We start from the raw sequence: 17,401 nt of genomic DNA on the forward strand, positions 1-17,401 counted from the left end.
CAAGCCAGACCTGACTAGTTTTCACCATCTAACAGTCACAGACCCACCACTCTTCACGAGTTAAACATTGGGTTGTTTCAGTGGTCTTCTTAGCAAGAAGTGATCACCAAAGTATTCCTTACAGAGCACGAAATATGCCATATGGAATTGTTACTATAACCAGAAAGTTCACATGCTCACAAATCTCCAGTTATTTAATTTAGAAACACCAAACTTTCATTAAAATGTTCATAAATCCAGTCATCTCAGTCACGACATGTTCTAACCAAACTGAACTCACTAGTTCTTCATCTTACAAACTATTTTTAAGGAGCTATCTAACATGGTGTTATCCATAGGCCGGTTAGCAAGCGACTATCACGAACTATTATATTCACTGCCCACTCCACTATATTCACATGGGAACAGCTTAATTCTGTTGGCTGCTGATTTAAATGACCAATCAGAATGTTCCTTCCAAATCATTCTCACGGCGAAACTTGCCTTTCCAATCACTAATCTGATAGTAATAAATGTCATTAAAACTTCAATTTCTAGTATATTGTTTAATCAAAATAAGAAAAGTTCAAAATATTCTCCTAATTGATAAATAAACTTATTCTGCCTCTAACTTTCATTCTGGCTGCTTTTATACAAAAGCAAGCTCACACTGACATACGTCATCTGAATCGTGGTGGCACCTTAACTTTCCTACGGTTCGTTTGTACAAGATCTTACATAAAATCACATTAAGTTTTAACATATGTTCCACATACACTCTCTCAATCATTCTCATGCTCTCACACAAAAAATTATAAGCAAATAATAATTTTGAGCGATTTTTGTATTATGTAACATAAAATAACTAAAGTTTTGAAAAGAAAATTCAAATTAATTGATTTTATCCACTGAAAACTTTGCAATGGCTTCAAATGATAATGAAAGGTTTTAGGTCTTTTAGGTAATTTTTATTATCTCCAGAACTATAATAAATAAAAATCTGAAATTTTGACAGCATTATTCCATTAATAACAGAAGGCTGTGTGCCAAATTTGAATAAAATGGAATAGTAACTAATACGGATTATTTAGTTTCGTAGAGCATATGAATTTTCATACCGACTGAATGTTGCTCTATACAGTTCTCACGGTAGGCAGTGCCAATTGCGCTGTGAACGATGCAAAAAAAACGTAGCCATCCTGCAGCCACCATACCAAATGGCTGCATGCCTTACTGCAACAAATGCCATCTTGTAATAACTTGCTACATTACAACGAGTGTGCAATATTTCTTGCCTCAAAATGACATATTTTGGATACATACACTCAGTCCTCGGTTACGGACTCATGTTTTGGGGAACAAGTGATGGAAATATTGAGTCTGTCTTCAAGGTACAGAAAATAGGTGTACGGATAGTAACAATTGCAGAAATTGGGCCCATTGTACTGATTTATTCAAAAAACTGCAAATTCTGACTGTCTCGTGTGAATAAATTTTCCAAGCTGTAATGTATGTAAGTAAAAATATTCATTTATATGCTACAAACAGCTCAATAGATGGCCATGAAACTAGATCCAGCCACTGCTTGTACCTAAACAGGAAAAACAAGTCCAACACACAGAACAGTATGCTATATAATTACCTAAAACTGTACAACAGACCCCACAAGAACTAAAAGGTGTAAATGAAATTCATATTTTTAGCCATAAGCTAAAGACATATTTTTTTAAGAAAAAGTTTTTACTAGGTATATGAGTATTTAGAATAATCGTAGATAGCTATTTAGTAGACACAAATACCACATAGGTCTATATAAAGTGACAGATTATGGCATAATTATAAATACTGTAAGAATTGACCTTTAAAAATTGTAGGAATTGAATTATGAATATTGTAAGAACCCATGCATGTTTTTAGTACATAGGACACAATTAACAGCATCCATACAATTTGTATTGTTGTATGGATGAATAAACATATCATATCAATCAATCAACAGTTTCTATCCTCAATTTGTTCATCAAAACACAAGCTACAATATGTCGAAGATCGTCACTGTATTTTTATTACATCCCATGTATATGGCCCATCATTGAGATAAAAATAAGGAGAACTGTCATGATGTCAAAAAGTTGAAGTCGATGTCTCTCATATTAGTTGCCCAAAACATTACCTTCAGGTACGATGTTGCAGTGCCTGTATTGTTAAGAAGAATGATGCAATGTTCCTTCAGACATTCATGCACGTTTGGAGGAACAAGCACTGAGGCGAATACAGCCATTATGAAATACCTACATGAAATGTAATTGCAGTTGCGAATATGAAGAAACATCAGCTCTATGGAGGAATGACGACAACGAAAATTCATGCCAGGTAGGGACTCGAACCCGGATTTCCCGCTTTATGCGAGGGGTCCCCTTAACCGCTTTGGCTATTCTTGCACTACTCACGGATAAATTCGAACTTCCATGTGTCGTCGTTTCTACGTCACAGACTGTGCTCATACACAAATTATGTAATTCCCATACAGTGGAGTATATTTTACTTGAAAGTCTCTATGTGGTATTGGCGGATAAATACGATGTTGCAGTGCAGTGTGTTGTTAAGACGAATGATGAAACTGTTCCTTCAGACATGCACAAATTTTCAATGTCGTCATTCCCTTATTGCAACGTTTTTGTTCGCATTCGCAACTGCAAATACATTTCATGTGTTTCATAATGACTGTACTCGCTCCACTGCCAGTTCCTTCTTCTTAACAACAAAGGCACTGCAACATCGTATTTATCCGCCAATACTAGGCAGTGACTTTCAAGTAAAATGTATGGGAATTACATAATGTGTGTACGAGGACAGATTGTGACGCAGGAACGACAACATATGGAAGTTTAGATCTGACCGGAAGTCGTGCACGGATAGCCAAAGCAGTTAAGGCGATTGGTTGCCTAAAGTGGGAAATATGGGTTCGAGTATCGGTCCGCTGCAAATTTCCAATGTTGTCATCCTTCGTACAGCCGATGGTTGCTCGTATTAGCAACTGTGAATTCATTTCATGTATTATCTTTTGGTGTTTTGATTGTTTCGAGTGGTGAAAGTTGCTTGATCAAAAATACCAGCTTGCGTCGTTTATGGGTGTGCTATTCGCTCTGATCGCACCGTAGTCTGAAGTGTAAAAGAATTACATTTCATTCGTAAGTGGACTCGTTCAACCGTTATTTACTTTCATATACATGAATTTTGGTTGCGCTGTTTACTTTTACTGTAGTGATTTTATTTCTGTCATTTGGTTTTAGATATCTTATCAGTTCAACTCGAATAGCTATCTGGGCGAACGCTGTGAAAAACATAGCTAAATATTTTCTCAGGTTTTTCGGCAAGAGGACATAGACCGAAAATCAACTTTGTCAGGCTGTATTAAGGAAAATTCTGGATTACAAAAGCAGCCTTTTCACGTCACATATTTCTCTTCTTAGTTATTCGTAATGTCTAACAAAAGGAAAGGTACATTAATGAGGATCAGTTAGTCATATTACTGATTCAAATGTGCATTCAAGGCCAGAAAAACGATCGAAAATATCTTCCTGACGTTGGGTTACTCAAGGAAGCATTATAACATTTTATATCTAAAACAGATGTTGCGTGCACACAACACAAATTAAGAACAAGTAGCAATTATAAACAGTGGTCTGCTAATGTTTTGGGGCACCTAACATGGCGGCGCCGGCTTCAAAGCAACGTTCAGCGTCTGTAGCGCCATCTCCCCTTATTACACCTCTATACGGCACACAGTCTCATGTTAGACTGTGACATCGCCTGTGATTAATTTATTGATTTTCTCGATTAAGTGAAAAATGAAAGATCTATGGTGGGAGTGTCACGTAGTAGCAATATCTTTGTTTTGTGCAAAGGCAATTGGATGGAACCGCGTTTACATCAAGCCGATGGAGTTGTCATTCTGTGTCTGAAAATGTAAATATTTGTGATAAACAAATGAGACTATGGATTTTTCATATTATGGCATTGAACACTAATGCTCATGACTGTACAACACTTCATACGTGGTACTTCAACACTCTTAAATGGGTCCCTGTGCTCTTCATATTTACGATCGTCGTGCATGCGACTGGGTGTGTTATGCACACGTACTTCTGATGTGTATATGTGAGTATAAGTTTCATTGTGATGTTATCTTAGTTACCTACCTAATGGGTTTTCAAATATCCATTTTTAGAGTTCCTACTGTACATGTTTGTTGTAACTTTAAGCGAAACTTTGCGGCAGTAGTCGTGTTATGACGTTTAGTATTTTCAAACGTTAATCGGGAGTGTATTCCAAGAAATTTGAGATAGTAATTCGTAATTTTTATTAACTTCGTTGCTCCAACATCTTTATGCGTCCTCGTAAACAAAAAGCATATTAAGAATGTCACAATGGCATTCTGCTTGAACATGGTCACAATGGCAGTCTGCGAGAACATGGTATTTATAATACTTTCATTCTACTGTCTTACTTAGACTTTGTTCCACCAGTGCTAAGTAGTACATCTGGCTACAGGTTTCCTTCAGCTGCCAGGATTTCACCCTCCACCCAGTTCACGTCCATGTGTGTTTCACATTCATTGGAAGACTGCAAAAGCATTAATAATTCTGCTTCTGATGTCCGCATCTACATCCCCGTTGTTACAGATAAGGCTGCTGAGATACGGAAATCACTGTACTATTTGAAATTTGTTTACACTCCATAAAAGATGGAAACATGTTTTGAACAACATTCATGTGTATTCAGTTTAGCTCAAATTCTCGACTTTCGCTGTTCATTACATCTTTTGGTGCTATAGATTGTCAGTGTATTATTGTCTGTGGTGTATATCACACACTGAAAGTTATCTTGAGCTAATTATGTACATTTCTGCTTTGGAGACTTGGCAGGGAACTTTGCTCACCTAATTAAGTTGTGGAGCCTTTTTCAGCTCAAGAATATGTATAATAAATACTCTACTGTAACATGCATTTGTAAAGTGATATGTGATTCCATAGCGGTGTTGAGTCTCTGTAACATTGCACTGTGTGACAATAACAGTTGTGTCAACAACAGAAGTGTGAGGCCATATGAAGTGAAGTGAACCAATAAGGGTTGCTTGACCATTTATGAGTTCTGTGATGACTTTTTTATTTGTTGATATACAGTAAATAGCTAGTTCAAAACAGCTTTTAAAATTTATCATCTTGAGCCTTTTCAGAGAGACAGATATGTCTCTTGAGCTGCGGGGTCACATTTGAGGCTTTACAGACATTTATGATAAATTAAGTATCCTCAGACAGGGTAATGCTACAGGAATGAAACACACACCATTTTTATCAGAACATTCTTTCTATAGTTAAAGTCCAAAAACAATAGCATAAAACTAATCCTAGTTCAAGAACATGGGTACCAAACTTTTAAATCACGATTGAATAAAATACTGTTTTCAAGGGTTAAAATTTCAATGAAGGAGTAAAACACCACAGTTTATTTTCATAGCACATTCAAATATGTTACACACCATGACACTGACAGAGTCCAAAATAAATCTCCCTCATTTTTTAAAAATTTTTAAAAAATCTTAAAAACAGGATTATTTTTCACATATGTTAACATATAAAAAATCAAAAATGGTCAAGCAATCCTTACAATATTACTTCATATGGATTGACTCAAAAGTGTCAAATCATTTTTGATTTTCAGTTAAACAGAATATTTAAAGTTCCTCACTGGTCCAGAATATTTCATGATTCTTGCAGTGTTTCTTCACACACTTTATTAGAGAAATAGGAGCCTTAACATTGATGCTGTCTTGACACTATTTTATCACATTGAACAATAATCTTTATTGAGTTAAGCTGGCGTTTTCACCTTTATGGTCTAACACACACACACAAATATATCCATTGGTCCTCTAAGGGTCTGTCTCTCTTGTCAGCTTATTACCTTTTCATGTTCTACATTTATGCTTCGGGTTCATCTTCTGTCAGTGACTTCACCTTTGTCGTATTTACTTAGCTCTTGAATGTTTGTAATTTCTTCATTCTCATTTCTGATTGTACATCTTGCTGTATCAGCCCTATTTAACTTGCCCTGTTGCAGGAACAGGTAGATGGAGGTAATTGAATGTAAAGGAATAAACAGGAAATTTGATAGTGTGCATAATAATTTGATACTTGCTGGTCACAACTATTGTGAAATACACTGCTGTGTTTATATGTAGAATTATTATTATTATCCTGTATGACAATGACTGACTGTGTAATTATTCACAATTTTGTCTGTGCAGCAGAATTTCATAGGGATTTGTCTGTAGCATTTTTGTGCATTTCGTGTGCAGCTCCAGTAGTAATAAAAAAAAAAGTGGTGGGGGGGGGGGGGGAGGGGAGGAGTAAGATTAGAGTTTAATATCCTGTTGTCGGTATGGTTCTTAGAGGCAGGAATGAGGATCAACCAAAAATTGTGATTCCACCGGTCTGCTTTGATCCGGGGCATAACTGTTGTGTGACATAATGGCACAGTGCCTTTGAGTTGGATAGTGTTTGTATACGGCTTGTTGCAGTATTTGGTTGTGCTTTCGTGTTGGATGTATATGTTTCAAAGTTGTTCATTAGGTGTGTTACTGAGTCGTTTGACATTGTGAGTTGAGTTTATCAGGTTGTTATTGAAAGTGTTTGTTCTGGTTTGCTAGTGAGTTACTTGGATTTTATATATCATACGTGATGGATTCATGTTTGAGTTCGGAACTGTTCACGCCATGGTGATTCTTATTTATTTATATTTATTGTTCTTCTTCTTCTTCTTCTTCTTCTTCTTCTTTTGTCAGTTGTGTATATGACACAGATATATGGGTCATTGCTTCATAGCAATGGACGTAGATATCTGTTCTTGTAGCAGTTCACGGCAAGGGTCGGTACTACCTTGCAGGTTCATGAACCAGCTACTTGTGTCATCTGGAGCCTCATGTCTGAAGATGGCCCCATAGATTAAAACTGGTTACCAGTATCAAAAATAAATAATTTATTGTAATTTGGACTGCTTTTTATTTTTAAAAAAATTGAAATTATTTGCCAGAGTTCTCTTTGTCTAACATTTTTTATTAAAATTCAAAAGTAACTTCCATATCTAATTTCTTTATTTCATTTATTTTATGATCTATCATCTAAAAAGCATGAATCTTAAACATTCGAAATACTTTACTGATGCTGCATATTGAAGGTACTAAACATCCTGAAAACAGCACCACACCAAAGTGGTTCTGAAATTCCTCATCTTTTTTATCATATCATTGACCTATGTGAACAAATAAAAATGAGGAATTAAACAAAGTTGGAATTAGTAAAAGGCTATATTATTCTAAATAACCTGTACATAGACCTTCCAAATCATCAAAGTCTTTGGAACAATGTGGAAGGTTGCAGGTAATTCCAGAATGTATCAGAATATTATAGAACAGTCTGGAAAATAACAGAAGCAAAAATTAATAGAACTATTTAATATGATGTGTTGATTATTATTTTATGGTTTTAATTTTTAAATAAAAATATTTTTAGGTAATTTCAGAGTATAACAGCATCTTCTAGAACAGCCTGAAATCATCCATATAATTCAGTGTGTTTTGGCTAGAAGATAAAGGTGAAGATGTAGGAGTCAGCAATTTAGTTGTCAACAGGCAAACAAACACAACATTTCAATTTATTGTCAAACAGTACCAGTAAGCTTTTCCGAAAATGACAGTGGTTGAATTTTAGGGCGTTTTCTGGGAAAGATTGTGTTTTTAGGGTGTTTTGCAGGAAAGATTGTGTTAGAAGTGTATTCTGAATGGGGTCACAGGATAGCATCGTGTGCTGATTAATTACATATCCATAAAAGAATGATGTAGATGGGTGTCAGGAACTAGACTTTCTTCAGGTTGTGAATATGTGTGCTCATTTCAAGACTATTTGAAAGTTAAAATATTTACAGTGGTGACTTAATCTGTGTTTAAATGCTTTGACAGAGTATCAGTGACAGTGAGCAGACAAGAAGTAGACTCCTGTGATGTGGGTGATACAGATTTCATGTCTGCAGAAGAATTACATTCCCTGAACTAGTGATTATAGAGGTTGGTGTTACCTCTGTTAGGAAACCATGGTCAGTTAAGTCATAATGTGTATCCATTAAGGAAACTGAGAGAATTTACTTACTCTTTAGAGATGACACCAAAATGAAACCGACCAAGCTCTTCAGAAGAAGATGAACCAAAAGAAGCTTGCGCAACTTTTCAGGGATTCACATCAAACACGATGTTAGCTGACAACATAGTTTTTCATGACAACGTTCTTGGATGAATAAATAAATAAATAATGTTCCGCTGATTTTTTGCTGCGTCAATGAAAGTGAGTGAGTTCTTACTGTTGCCCAGTGTCCCTTGCAAAGAAAAATATTTTTTATGCCATTCCATCTGTGTACATGGTGGACAAATCTAGGTGCATGGTAACTGCAGAGGAATGTTTGGAGAACCAGATCCTTACTATGGTCATCCTGTTAACAAAACAAATGTTCAAACTGCATAGCCATATTAAATGAAAGATAAATGGTACTGTTTTGACCAGAGTGCCAACAAAAATGACATTGGAACAGTTGCAGGAGAAAAAGTGGTAAAAGTTAAAAGATACATGACCCGCAGTATTATAGAAAAATTTGCCATATATAAGAAGAGACATCCAATATTCCACATTCGAATAACAAAATCTTATGCACTACAACCTAAATTGGTAACTTGGCATTCATCTAGAGATATCTGTCTATGTGTGGATTGTGCAAAGTTTGAACTTTGAAGAATTTGTTTCAAATTGTCACATATAACATCTCAGTTGGATGTGGGAAGCCATTAGTCTTATGTAATGTACTGTAGAATAAGAGACTTTGTTTCAAGAGTGTGGTGATTGCCCTGGACTCACCTTAAAAACATTTTGTCGAGAAAACATAACAGATTACTCTTCTGAAGTTACATGTGTACTATGGGACGAGAATAAACTTGCTAAGAAAACTGTTGTCATTGATACCTTCTTTGGTGAACTGAAAATGGACAGTGAAAGCAGTAACACACAAACATCTGAAGAAATTGCAGCAGCAACAGCATATTTCAGAAGTGATGGGACATAGTGAGGCTTAACAGGCGTGTTTAGTGCTTCAGTATGATTTTGCTGAGTAGCGGTCTGTGATTATGCCATAGGAAGTACAGGGGTATGACTGCAGTAAAGACCAAGTTTCAATATTTACAGGAGTGACATATTTTCAAATGAGCTGCATCCAGAGACAGAAAAGATCATAATCATTTCTTATCGTGTCCCTTACCATTTCAAAAATCAGTACCAGCTGTTTGAATTAACATAGTCAATAGTGCCAGCTGTAGGCTGGATAATGTATTATTGGTCGTGGCAGGGGCCTTGTAGTGAAGTAGGAGGTCGACTGAAGTACAGTGCTATGAAACATAATCTTTCCTGCTGAGTACAGCTGTAATTCAGAATGCTGAGGATTTTAGAAGGGTGGTAAAGCCATAGGCCCAACACATCAACAGCCATCATCCTGTTGCCAAAAGCGCACCTTGAAGAATTCTGCCAACAAAAAATAGAAGAATGGTCCAACCAGTCTACCTGGGAACAAAAATTCAGAAAAAACACTTCTGGATTCAAAGTAATGGTGACTGAACGTAGCCGGCCGCGGTGGCCAAGCGGTTCTAAGCGCTTCAGTCCGGAACCGCGCGACTGCTACGGTCGCAGGTTCGAATCCTGCCAAGGGCATGGATGTGTGTGATGTCCTTAGGTTAGTTAGGTTTAGGTAGTTCTAAGTTCTAGGGGACTGATGACCTCAGATGTTAAGTCCCATAGTGCTCAGAGCCATTTGAACTGAACATATGTTGCACAAACTTTAAGGAGCAAGAAATAAGAAAATTCCATTTGTCCAACCAAGATCTCATAAACAACTGAAGAGTGTTCACATTCACAACCTACAAAGATGGATTTCATTGACCTGTGTGTATCATTGTGATTGGTGATTTGCAGAAGTTATAGATATCAGTTACGAGTTGATTGAAATCATTATGAACTTAAAGCTACTATGTAGACCAAGTGCTGTATGTAGATTTGAAGCTCCCAGACAGCAACGATACCTCCAGTGCTCACTTCCACTCTATGGCATTTTGAAGATTTCAAACACCCCAGTTCCTGTTGGTGCCACAGGAAAGCATCACTGAGTGTCAAAGGAAGATACCGACCCAGTTGAACACATGTTTAGTGTATTGAATTGCTGATTTCAATTTTAAATGCAGTGCACAAAGGTGTTGTTGTTTGGAACCTAAATGTTTTAGGATTTCAATATATATTTTGGAAGTTTTTATGATGTTTGAAAACTGCCTAGTGAATATCATTAGGAAGAATTAAAATGCTATGTCAAAGAAGACTAGGTTTTGATTTCATGGTATCAATATACTAGAAAACGGTAGTGGATGTTTAAAAACCTCTTATTAAACTGAAAAGTGGAAGTTTTCCTTTTTAAGGAATACTGTACTATGTGGTACTGATAAACATTAAAAAAGACTAATTTATTATGATTGGCAAGAAATATGTTTTTTTTTAATTCTAATTAAATATGTGGACACCTATAGCAGATGATCTTGGACACACATTTCTCAACCAAGGATACTGTTTTAATGATAAAATTGTTATATGTCACATTTAAAAATCTCAAACCATTCCAGAGATGGAGCATCTTAAAATTTTTTGCACATGATGAATGTTTCCAGATTTGCCATTTTTGGCAGCCTGTATATCAGATCAGCAGTTTCTCCCCCCCCCCCCAAAAAAAAGTAAATAAATAAATAATATTATCTTATAATGTTGGCCTGAATTTTAATGTATCTCAAATCCAATAACATGTGAGACTGTGAAGGGGAGAATTTTTTCCTTTGCTTACATGGATTGATGTGGATTGAGCCAGCAGCATCTTCTGGACTGCAGCATAAATAAACTATGGAAACTTAGTAATAATATAAGTTTAAAACAGAACATAAAATAATTAGCCATGCACATTACACATGGTATTTACTAAGAAATATTCCGTAACTAACATCTGCAGCATGAAAATGTGGTTCTATTATTCAGAGACCATTTATTGATTTATTCAGAGTTCTGAATCTAGGGGACACTTGGCATCTGATATCCTTGGCCATTGAACATATCGGTAGATGCAGTGTTTACCAGAATTCATGGCACAAACTTTGATTACAGTAGTATCGTAGGAAAAATGTAATTTTTTTCATCCATAGAATTTTCTAATTAATTACATTCATATATTACTGATTCATAAGTAGCAAACAACTGGAGAATGAAATGAACTGTGAATTATTCGTGTGGATGACATACCATTGTAGTGGGGAAAAAAAATTAGTATTGAGTCTGCTTCTCATATATTAAATTTTGTTGCTCATGCTTGTGATTTCTTTTGGCAGATTATCAAAAACAGGCTCTCAATTTTGCATTACAGATTTTTTTTCTGTTGAATATTAATGACTAAGCTACCTTGCAAATAATGAAAGTTACAGAATGTTGGAAAAAAGAATATTTTGTATCTGGTATCTGATAAAGCAGTGACTTCATACAAATCCCACTTCCTTGAGAGACTCTTGAGAAAAGATGAAAGTTGTTGTTGTGTTCTTCAGTCTGGAAATTGGTTTGATGTAGCTCTCCATGCTAGCCTTTTGTTCTCTGCATAACTACCACATCCTATATCTATTTGAACAGAAATGCCTTTCTTGCTATTGTGAGTGTACATTTGATATAGCCTCCCTATTTCAGTAATCATCAATTACCTTGCTGCCCAGCTAGCAGAGCTCCTCTACATCTCCTCACATCTGCCAGTCTAATTCTCACAGCATCTGATTTAATTCAGCTACTTTTCATTACCCTTGTTTTACTTTCGTTGGTGTTCATCTTAAAATGTCTTTTGAAGACACTAAAAATTCCATTCAACTGCTCTTCCAAGTCCTTTGCTGCCTGTGACAAAATTACAATGTCATTAGTCAACCTCAGAGTTTTTATTTTTCCTCCCTGAACTTCAATTCCCTTTCCAAATTTCTCCTAGGTTTCCTTCACAGCTTGCTCAATGTACATATGAATTACACTGAGGATAGACTGCAACCCTGTCCCTCTCCCTTCCCACACACTGTTTCCCGTTAATCTCTGTTAACTCATAACAGCAGTCTGGTTTCTGGACAAGTTGTAAATAACATTTTGGGTCTTGTATTTTATTCATGCTACCTTCAGAATTTCAAACAGTGTATCCTGGTCAGCATTATCAAAAGCTTTTTCTAAATTTACAAATGCTACAAACATAGGTTTGCCTTTCTTCAACCCATTGCTTAGGATAAATCATAGGGTCAGTTCTTCCTTGCATGGTTTTTTTTCATTTCTCCAGAACCCAGACTGATCTTCCATTTTTCTGTAAATAATTTGGCTCAATAGTCTGCAGCTGTGACTTATTAAACTGTTGGTTCAGTAGTATTCACACCTAACAGCTCGTGCCTTATTTAGGATTGGAATTATTACATTCTTCTTAAGTCTGAGGGTGTTACACCTGTTTCAGATATGTTGCACACCAGATGGAATAGTTTTTTCATGGCTGGTTTTCACAAAGTTTGTCACCTGAGCTCTTTTCTCCAAAGGTCTCCATAGTTTTCCTGGGCATCTCTCTTTCCCCTAGTTATGTGCGCTTCTGCAACCTTGCCTTCTAGCCATTACTGCTTTGTCATTTTGCACTTCCTGTCAATCTCATTTTTCAGACATCTCTGTTCCTTTGTGTGTGCCTCATTTGCTGCATTTTTTGCATTTTCACTAGTCCTCAATTAAATATAATATCCTCTGTGTTATCCAGGGATTTATAGTAGGCCTTGTCTTTTTGCCTATGTAATCCACTGCTGCCTTCCATATTTCATGTCTCAAAACTACCCATTCATCTTGTGTTGTATTACTTTCCACCATTTCAGTCTAACATTGCCTAATGCTTCCTCTGAATCTCTCAACAACCTCTTATCCTTTCAATTTATCCAAGTCCCATCCCTGTAATTTCCTACCTTTTTGAATTTTTTTCAGTTCTCTGCAGTTCATATGAAATAAATTATGATCAGAGTCCTCATCTGCCCCAGGAAACATCTTATAGTGCAAAATCTGGTTTCAAAGGGTCTCTCTTACTAGTATATAATTAATCTGAAACTTTTCAGAGTCCCCTGATCTGTTCCATACAACCTTCTTTCATGATAATTAAATGAAATGTTGTTGAATCAATTATTCTCTGTGCAAAACTCTACCTGGCAACTTCCTCTTTCATTTCTTTTCCACAGTCCATGTTCCCTTGCTATTTTCCATATTTTGCCTTCCATACTACTGAATTCTAATTAAATTTTCATCTCATTTAACATCTTTCCTTTGCTCATCACACTTTCTTCCAACTGTTTGTCATCTACAGAGCTAGTTGGCATATAAACTTTTGGCTTCGTGTTTGTCATTTTTACAATAATGCATTCTCTGTGCTTTTCTTGGTAGTGTACCCCCATTACTGTTTTATTATTCATCATCAGATCTTCTCCTTCTTTACTCTTATTTCATTTTGTATTTATAACCCTGTACTCACCTGACTAGAACTCTTTTTCATCCTGCCACTGCAGTTCAACAATGCCTACTATATTTAATTTCAACCTGTCCATTTCCCTTTTGAATTCTCAAACACACATATTGGATTAAATGATCTAACAATCCACATTCCAACTAGAATGCCAGTTGTGTTTTTACTAGGGAGACTATTTTAACTCTAGAATATTTCACCCAACAGGGTGCCATCACCATTTAACCATACAGTAGAGCTGCATGCTCAGGGGGGGGGGGGGGGGGGGGAACTAACAGATGTGCTTTCCCCTTGTTTTCAGCTGTTCACAATAACAGCACAGCAAAGCTATGTTGGCTAATGTTACCAGACAAATCAATCAATCATCCAGATTGTTATCCCTGCAACTACTGCAAAGACTCCTGCAGAAACCACCCCTATATTGTGGTTGCACTTACGGTACAGTTATCTGTAATGTTGAGGCGCACAAGCCACCTCACCACAGCAAGGTCCATCGTTCATGAGAGGGATGTAAGTTATCCAGTCAAATATTTTCGGGTCTGTTGTGTCTAGACAAGACAGCCTAGACACAATGAGAGGGAGCCGAAAGGCACGCGCTACGCTCACGCGGATGGTGTGAGGTCTGAAACAGGATACGTAATGAATGCTATAAAGAAAAGTACGTAGCTTCTGGAATACTTAACTTTAATCCATCCTTGTTGTATACATCGCTATTGACGATATAAGTGAGACTCTTTAGATACATGCAATGTTACTAATGGCGCCTTGCTAGGTCGTAGCCATTGACTTAGCTGAAGGCTATTCTAACTATTGGCTCGGCTAATGAGCAATGCTTCGTCCATGTAGTCGCTAGCAAAGTCGTCCGTACAACTGGGGCGAGTGCTATCCCGTATCTCGAGACCTGCCTTGTGGTGGCGCTCGGTCTGCGATCACACAGTGGCGACACGCGGGTCCGACATGTACTAATGGACCACGGCCGATTTAAAACTACCACCTAGCAAGTCTGGTGTCTGGCGGTGACACCACAGGGTCATGCACCATCATGTAGAGAAAATACATCAGAACAACATATGTATACTGGCCAGTGCTTGCAACAGGGAAATGGAACAAAACTCTCTGTCCAAATGTTGCCCATTTTGTTATGAAATGTTAGAAAAGTCTTTCTTTCTATCCACTTCTGGCAACATATTCATGGGAAGTGATCATGAGTACTCACTCATTCAAACGATTGTTAATGCCAAAAAGGAAATACAGTGACCCCATGCATAAAATACTGCATTTCTTGTTAATTGAAAGGCAGAGTGTTTTGTATGCCTTGAAAGAGTCATTCCTGTGCTTTTGGCACCTAAAAGGCTATGTCAGTATCTTTTGTCAGTAGGGTAACATCAGAAATTGCTTTGGCAAATATGTCACAGCTGAAACAATTGTCATCTTGGGTATGCCCAAATGACACATTGGAAGTATCTAACACTTCACAGTAAAATTTTGAAAAATTAATTTAGGATACTTGTCCAGTAAAACTTCACATGTTGTCATCACAGTTATACCTCTACACTCGTACATTTAGTTTGATTGTCACATGAAGGATTATGGGAACTCTTTGGGTAGAGTAAAGATGTGCCATATTTAATACGTTCTTTGAGTGGCTGAGGAACTGCACAGGGCTGTTGTATTATTCCTTAACCTTCTATGTGAGTATGACGGATATGTCCATCCCTGCTCTGCAAATTTACAATGTGTTGGGTGGATATATCTGTCTGCTGCATTCTGTGGCTAGTAGCTGGTGGGAATGATGGAGTTATCAGCTTGCTGTTGAAGCTGTGGTATCAGTTGAGTTTTGTCCACTATATGGCAGCTCTCTTCAGGCGACAAAGCATATTCTGGGCTAGTTATAACACTTTCCACTCAAGCATGCATCGACAGTACGCACCCTGTGAAGCAGCTGCAAAAGCACAACTTTTTTGTCTGTTTTTCCCACTGTGTTAGTGGTCTTTTGCAATGGCAGAAAGAAGTCATTTATTGGATTCAGAGATAGAGCAGCTGCTTTTAGAAAGTGATGATAATTTCAGTGACAGTTCTGAAACTTCTCAAGATATGGATCTTGAGGCTAGTGAAGGTGACTTCGATTCAGAAACTTCTGGTGATGAGGCACTACTACAGCAGATGGTACCTAGTGCATTTGAGCATGCTAGTTCAGTTCGTGATCAATATTTGTGCAATGGTAGCAGTGGTACAGTTGTGCCCCTAAAACAGTATGCTATGACAAGCTGTTTTGTGTGTTACATGCATGATGCTTAGTGCAAAGTAATAGCTGAACAGATAAACTTATATGCACAACAGTTCATAGCTTCTCTCCACAATTTAGCAGCCCACTCCACGGATTGCCATTGGCAGGATACTACAAGGGATGAGGTTGCCTGCCGTCATAAAAAAGGAAAAACTGAAAAAACGAGAGTACATAACAGAGTACAGAGGCAAGCAGATGATAATGAAATGGAAGAACAAAAGAGGCATTGTTGTGGTCAGCACCTTACATGACAATGCATCTTTAAATGTCAACTCGAAGAAGGGAATCCTTCAGAAGCCACATGTTGTCACTGATTGCAACAAGAATATGGGAGGCATGGATAGGTGTGATTCTAAGTTGCAGAATTATCAGATGGCTAGGAGCAGACAGAAAAAATATTATCATGTTTTCTGCCACTTGCTGGAAATTGCATGCTTCAATTCATACATTCTGTACAAGAAGCATGGTGGCGAACAAAGCAGAATGAGCTTCAGTGGAGAGTTGGTCAAATCCTTCACCACAACAAGGGCCATCAGTGGGACGCCCATCTTGAACACCAAAAACACAACACCTTATAGCCAGGCATTTTCCAGACTTTATGCCATCCACAATGATAAGAAGATCAACAAGGAGACGTGTAGCGTGCACAAGAAAAGGCCTTCACAAGAGACTATACTGGTGCACAGAATTTGAAGTTTCTTTGTGTGCAGCATTTTGCTTTAAAATGTTTCACACTGAAAGCAACTTGTAATATCATGAAAATAAATTTTCATTAACTTGTGCAATATATTTTATTCATTTCTACCCAATATCAATTTGAATTCAAAAATGAAAAGGGGCACACTGGTGCAAAGTAGCCACCGAGGAAGAGGCATGTGCACATGAAGAGGTTAATAGTCTTTGCAGTAGTTTTATCTGAACTCATGTGCTGCTGTTAACAAACAGATCCTCTGGTTATTATAAGAACAGTAATCACAGTAACATTTTTTTTTATCCTGTTGATGTGCATTATCTTGAAGGTGTCCCCATTTAAGGCAAGCTTTCTAAGTCATTTAGAATTTTGCTACTGTTAGTGGGCAATACAGTTGAAGATCTTTACTTAACTCTAAGAGTGTTTCTATGTTTGCGTTTCAAACATACAACAAACTCCCAGTTCTGCAATTGTTGAATAAAATATGAAGTGAAGGCATAATTATTCTCTTACTATTAGCACAAATGTTTACTTTGAGAATACACTGTTGTGGCGTAACAAGCTAGCTACGCCACACTGAGAAGGGAGCCGAAAGGCACGCGTACACACACACCGACTGGCGTCAAGTCTGGAACAGGATAAGTATTGAATTCTAATAAGAAAAGTATGCAGCTCCTCGAATACTTATCTTTTATTCTTTGATGTGAATTACAGCATTCTTGATGAGACATTTCATACGATAGCTATCAAACTATGTAAGGCTA

At 37.1% G+C, this 17,401-nt stretch overlaps 1 protein-coding gene across 1 annotated transcript in view; it reads left to right on the forward strand.

Moving 5' to 3' along the window:
* The first annotated feature begins 3,807 nt into the window (after positions 1 to 3,807).
* The window catches only part of LOC126469722 (uncharacterized), a 37,257-nt gene continuing 23,663 nt past the window's right edge, over positions 3,808 to 17,401 (forward strand). The window contains exon 1 of the mRNA XM_050096914.1: positions 3,808 to 4,140. The gene's annotated coding sequence lies outside the window, so the exon portion shown is untranslated. The remainder of the gene's footprint in view (positions 4,141 to 17,401) is intronic.

The sequence above is a fragment of the Schistocerca serialis genome, chromosome 3 (assembly GCF_023864345.2).
Source record: "Schistocerca serialis cubense isolate TAMUIC-IGC-003099 chromosome 3, iqSchSeri2.2, whole genome shotgun sequence".
Lineage (NCBI taxonomy): Eukaryota > Metazoa > Arthropoda > Insecta > Orthoptera > Acrididae > Schistocerca > Schistocerca serialis.